Genomic DNA, 5,977 nt, shown 5'->3' with positions numbered 1-5,977 from the left:
GCATCAAGACTGTTCCTGGAGAACCAGCCAGATGGGGGGGGCCTGGCAATGGCTGGTCCCCTCCCTGCCTCTGGAGCCAGCCTATCCAATCTGGTACCATCCCCTCCCTGCCCCCGGAGCCGACCCAGCCAGCCCGATACCGCCCCCTCCCTGCCCCCAGAGCCGACCCATCCAGCCCGATACCGCCCCCTCCCTGCCCCCGGAGCCGACCCATCCAGGCCGATACCGCTCCCTCCCTGCCCCCGGAGCCGACCCATCCAGGCCGATACCGCCCCCTCCCTGCCCCCGGAGCCGACCCATCCAGGCCGATACCGCTCCCTCCCTGCCCCCGGAGCCGACCCATCCAGGCCGATACCGCCCCCTCCCTGCCCCCGGAGCCGACCCATCCAGGCCGATACCGCCCCCTCCCTGCCCCCGGAGCCGACCCAGCCAGCCCGATACCGCCCCCTCCCTGCCCCCGGAGCCGACCCATCCAGGCCGATACCGCCCCCTCCCTGCTCCCGGAGCCGACCCAGCCAGCCCGATACCGCCCCCTCCCTGCCCCCGGAGCCGACCCAGCCAGCCCGATACCGCCCCCTCCCTGCCCCCGGAGCCGACCCATCCAGGCCGATACCGCCCCCTCCCTGCCCCCGGAGCCGACCCATCCAGGCCGATACCGCCCCCTCCCTGCCCCCGGAGCCGACCCATCCAGCCTGATACCGCCCCCTCCCTGCCCCCGGAGCCGACCCATCCAGGCCGATACCGCCCCCTCCCTGCCCCCGGAGCCGACCCAGCCAGCCCGATACCGCCCCCTCCCTGCCCCCGGAGCCGACCCAGCCAGCCCGATACCGCCCCCTCCCTGCCCCCGGAGCCGACCCAGCCAGGCCGATACCGCCCCCTCCCTGCCCCCGGAGCCGACCCAGCCAGCCCGATACCGCCCCCTCCCTGCCCCCAGAGCCGACCCAGCCAGCCCGATACCGCCCCCTCCCTGCCCCCGGAGCCGACCCAGCCAGCCCGATACCGCCCCCTCCCTGCCCCCGGAGCCGACCCATCCAGGCCGATACCGCCCCCTCCCTGCCCCCGGAGCCGACCCAGCCAGCCCGATACCGCCCCCTCCCTGCCCCCGGAGCCGACCCAGCCAGGCCGATACCGCCCCCTCCCTGCCCCCGGAGCCGACCCAGCCAGCCCGATACCGCCCCCTCCCTGCCCCCGGAGCCGACCCAGCCAGCCCGATACCGCCCCCTCCCTGCCCCCGGAGCCGACCCAGCCAGCCCGATACCGCCCCCTCCCTGCCCCCGGAGCCGACCCATCCAGCCCGATACCGCCCCCTCCCTGCCCCCGGAGCCGACCCATCCAGCCCGATACCGCCCCCTCCCTGCCCCCGGAGCCGACCCAGCCAGCCTGATACCGCCCCCTCCCTGCCCCCGGAGCCGACCCAGCCAGCCCGATACTGCCCCCTCCCTGCCCCCGGAGCCGACCCAGCCCCACCGCCCCCTCCCTGCCCCCGGAGCCGACCCATCCAGCCCGATACCGCCCCCTCCCTGCCCCCGGAGCCGACCCATCCAGCCCGATACCGCCCCCTCCCTGCCCCCGGAGCCGACCCAGCCAGCCCGATACCGCCCCCTCCCTGCCCCCGGAGCCGACCCATCCAGCCCGATACCGCCCCCTCCCTGCCCCCGGAGCCGACCCATCCAGCCCGATACCGCCCCCTCCCTGCCCCCGGAGCCGACCCAGCCAGCCCGATACCGCCCCCTCCCTGCCCCCAGAGCCGACCCAGCCAGGCTGATATCCCGGGCTTCATTTGCAACTTCGAATGCCTACATCAGCCTCCCTAGTTCGAACTAGGGGGCTAGCGTAGACATACCCCTAGTTCCAGCCCATGCATCTCAGTACCCTCCCCTTCCCTATCTCCTTTCCCTCCATCCAACCCAGTACCACCCCCACCCCAGCTACACTCAACTCACTGGAGGAGCAGGCTGAGAGGTTGGAGGGGCCGAGGGTTGGTCCCAGGGGGTTGAGCGTCCATCTTAGGGGGTGAGAGGCTTCCCCTGGTGGCAGAGTGAGACCCCGGCGGGGAGGGGGGGGGGGCGGGGAGCTGGCTCACTGACACCGCCTCTCCCACCAGGACATGGGTCCTGCAGAGATGAGACAAGGGCATTACGGTGTTGATGGGAGCCTGTGGCCAAAGTCTGTGGGCAGGGTTGGAGAGAGAGAAGGAAGGGTGGGGGCAGGGCATCTGGGTTCTCTTCCTCCTAGTACCACCAGGGCTTGAATCCAGCAGGAGTCCTGACTCCCAGCCCCCCTGCTCTAACCACTAGACCCCACTCCGTTCCCAGAGCCAGAAAGAACCCAGGAGTCCTCACACCACCAACCCCTCCCCACCCCACACACTTTCAGTGCCGCATCATGCTCCACAGGGATGTCTCACCACACCTGGGATGCGGCCAGCTCTGGGGTACAGCAGCTGTGGAACAGCCTGCCACACATTTAGGGCAGGAAGGGGACCCTGTCCCTAAATGGGCTGCCTCACAGAAGGTGGAGTAACATGTCCATGGGGGCTGGGATTGGCTAGGGCCTGTGGCATCACAGCCTGATAGACAAGGAGCCAGGGAAGATCCCCAGAGATTGGGGGGAGGGCGGGGGAAAGTCTCCAGGAAATTTGCTCCAGGACCAGGTCAGATCAGCCCCCTCCCCCCCCCCCACACACACGTTCTAAAGGCCCCTCCCCAGTTATCAGAGGCAACCTTTTTCCCACCTGCATGCAGGCTTGGCCACTGGGGTAGACGGTTTCCTTGGCTGCTTGGGCTGGGGGGAGGGAAATCAGATATATAGTAGCCCAATGTCTGTGACTCTGTAACGCTGAAACGCTGGCTGTTCCCCCTGGGCGGCGCTGTTGCCTCCCGCCGTGGCGCTCGGCTGACTTCTGTGCTGCTCAGCCAGGCCACCGTGCGGGAGCAAGTGGTGCAAGTGGCTGTTTGAGCCCCACGCTCCCCATGCAGCACCCCTGTGCTGCATGGGGAGCACGGACCCCAAATAGCCGCTTGCGCCACTTGCTCCTGGCTGAGCGGCTGAGTCAGCCGAGCGCCACGGCGGGAGGCAACAGCGCCGCCCAGAGGGAACAGCCAGGGGGCGGGGCCTGGACGAGCAAGCGTCTCTGATGTCAGGAAAGGGCGCTGGATTCAAACGCAGGAAAGCAGAGCGGACGCGGAGGAGACAGAGAGGAGAACGGAGGAGGCGGAGGACAGTGAGAGATTGAGTGAGAAAGACGCAGCAGGAGGAGGAGAAGAGAAACAGAGTGAGAGGTGGGAGGGGGAGAAGAGAAAGAGAGAGACGGAGAGAGAGGCAGGAGGCGGACGAGAGCTGAGAGAGAGCAGGGGAGGCAGTAGGAGGAGGAGAGAGAGAGAGACGGACGGACGGAGCGAGAGACTGGAGGCTCGGGAGAGAAGACCGATGTGGAGGAGAGACCTGAAAATCCCGTTTTATGGCAGGCTAATTGGCTAGTCGTATATATATAGTATCCCAATGTCTGAGTCTGTAATGCTGAAATGCTGTCTGTTCCCTCTGGGTGGCGCTGTTGCCTCCCTGCCTGTTCCCTCTGGGTGGCGCTGTTGCCTCCCTGCCTGTTCCCTCTGGGTGGCGCTGTTGCCTGACTCATGTCCTTCCCCTCCCGCTGTGGCACTCTGCTGACTTCTGCGCCACTCAGCCAGGCCACCGCATGGGAGCAAGTGGCGCAAGCAACCATTTGGGCTCCGCAGTCTGTCAAGTGAGAGGCAGGAGGGGGAGAAGAGAAAGAGAGAGACAGAGAGAGAGGCAGGAGGTGGAGGAGAGCTGAGAGGGAGAGAGGGGAGGCAGTAAGAGGAGGAGAGAGAGAGAGACACACGGAGCGAGAGACTGGAGGCTCAGGAGAGAAGACCGACATGGAGGAAAGACCTGAAAATCCCGTCTTATGACGGGCTAATTGCTTAGTAAAGGAATAACAGAGGATAGAGAAAAGGAAAAACTATGCAGCACTTTAAAGACTAACAAGATGGTTTAATAGGTGATGAGCTTTCATGGGCCTGACCCACTTCCTCAGATCACACACTCCCAGAGCTGGGAACCAAACCCAGGAGTCCTGGCTCTTCCCTCCCCTCCCCCAGCCAAGGAGAGACCCCCACAGTCCTAACTCCCACCCAGATCCCTCCTACAGCCAAAGACAGAACCCAGGAGTCCTGGGTCCCAACCCATCCCTCAACACACTAGACCCCAGTGCCCTCAACCAGCTCCTGGCTCCGACGTAGCCAATTCCCCAGCCAGGGGTGGAGCTAAGGACGGGGTGGAGCCGCATAGCCCCGCCTCTATAGGCCATGCTATAAAAGTGCGGGGGCCCCACTGCTTGTGCCTTTCTCAGAGTGTGGGGGATTGGGGCTGGCTGCCTTGGGAAAGGGGCAGGCTAGGTTTTGGAGGTCTTGTCCCCTCAATACTGGGGGGGCTGGGAGTTACCAGGCCAGGTTCTTCCTCCCCCTACTTCTGTGGGGGCCTGTGTGGTTCTGGCCATGTGGGGCCCAGCATGGGGGGGGGGGGGCAAAAGCTGTATGGGCCTATTCCCTTAGGGGGCTGGGAAAGGGCTTTGGTAGAGGTAGAGCTGGGGGAGGGGGCTGGCTTAACTTCATAGCCCAGCTGGGTTCCCTGGCTGTGTCTCCATAGTCCAGCTAGACTCCTGGTCTAATGGCTGCCCCCGTGGTCTCTGTCCCTGGTGGGGGCTCTGATGGTACGGCCCTGATGCAGGGGATGTTGGCCTCCTTGCCCTGCGCATCAGCCTGGTGCCAGCCTCTGCCAGCCTCCTGCTGTGGCAGCTGCTCACTGAGGGTATGTCTACACTAGCTCGTTAATTCGAGCTAGGTAGGCAAATCAGGCAACCGGAGTTGCAAATGAAGCCCGGGATTTACATATCCCAGGCTTTATTTGCATGTTCCCATCCAGCCGCCATTTTAAAATCCCCCTTAGTCCGAACGAACTGCCCGCGGCTACACGCGGCTGTTTAAAGTTAATCTGAACTAAGTCCTTAGCTCGGATTTACTGTTACTCCTCATTCCACGGGGAGTGGGGGATGGAGCGGGCACAGTCCCCACTACGTCACCCTGCCCCCGCTCCCTTGACCAGTCCCACCCACTGGAGCCCTCATCACCCCGGCCCTTTGACCCTCTGCCTGGTGACTACCCCGCCCAGGTGCTGCGGGACACGAGGCCGGGAGGGAGGGGAGGGGACAGGGCCCAGGCTCCCTGGGTGCCCCAATCACCGGTGCCCCTACCCATTGAGCTTTCTGAGAGTCATTCCTCCCCCGCCTGGACCCAGCGGCCTCTGCAGGCGGGGGCTGGGCAGCACATGGTCCCCACCCCTCAGCAGCCACTGCGGGAGGAGTCGGACATGCCGGCTCGGCAGCTTCCCCGCGGGCCACACTGAGGCCAACCAGGAGCCTGCAGCAGCGCAAACCCAACAGTCAGCGTCCCGGTCAGTGGGGACGGCACTCCGGGGCCTCGGACCCCTGCTTTGCCCTCCCAGAGCCTGGGCCAGAGCCCAGTGGAGGTGGGGCCTGGACTCCCCTCCTATATCCCCCTCCACCACACACACTTGTTTGAAGGCCTCCATCTTTGACAGTTTGCAGAGGACGCAGGGGCAGAGCTCGGAGGAGGACGAGGGAGGCTCTGGGCTGGGAACAAGCCCTACAGGTGGGCAGAGCACCTGGGGGAAGGGGAATTTTACTCTGGCGCACATTGGTGGGATTTGTGCCGGCAGCCAGCGGACCCTGTGACCCAGGTGAAGAGGGGGCTGGGTCGCCCCCAGGACGCAGGGCTGAGTGTGGAAGCTGGGAAGTGCCGGGTGGGGCTGGCAAAGGTGTCGCACCTGAGCCCCCAGGCGGGGAGTGGCTGCCTAAGGGCACAAGCAGCTAAGATGGAGGCCATGAGAGACTGGGCAGTGTCCCAGACTGAGAAACAGGCCTCGGCCTTCACTGGGATGG

The sequence above is a fragment of the Pelodiscus sinensis genome, chromosome 22 (genome assembly GCF_052426305.1).
Source record: "Pelodiscus sinensis isolate ZL-2025 chromosome 22, ASM5242630v1, whole genome shotgun sequence".
Classification (NCBI taxonomy): Eukaryota; Metazoa; Chordata; order Testudines; family Trionychidae; genus Pelodiscus; species Pelodiscus sinensis.
Note: the sequence above shows the minus strand (reverse complement) of the source record.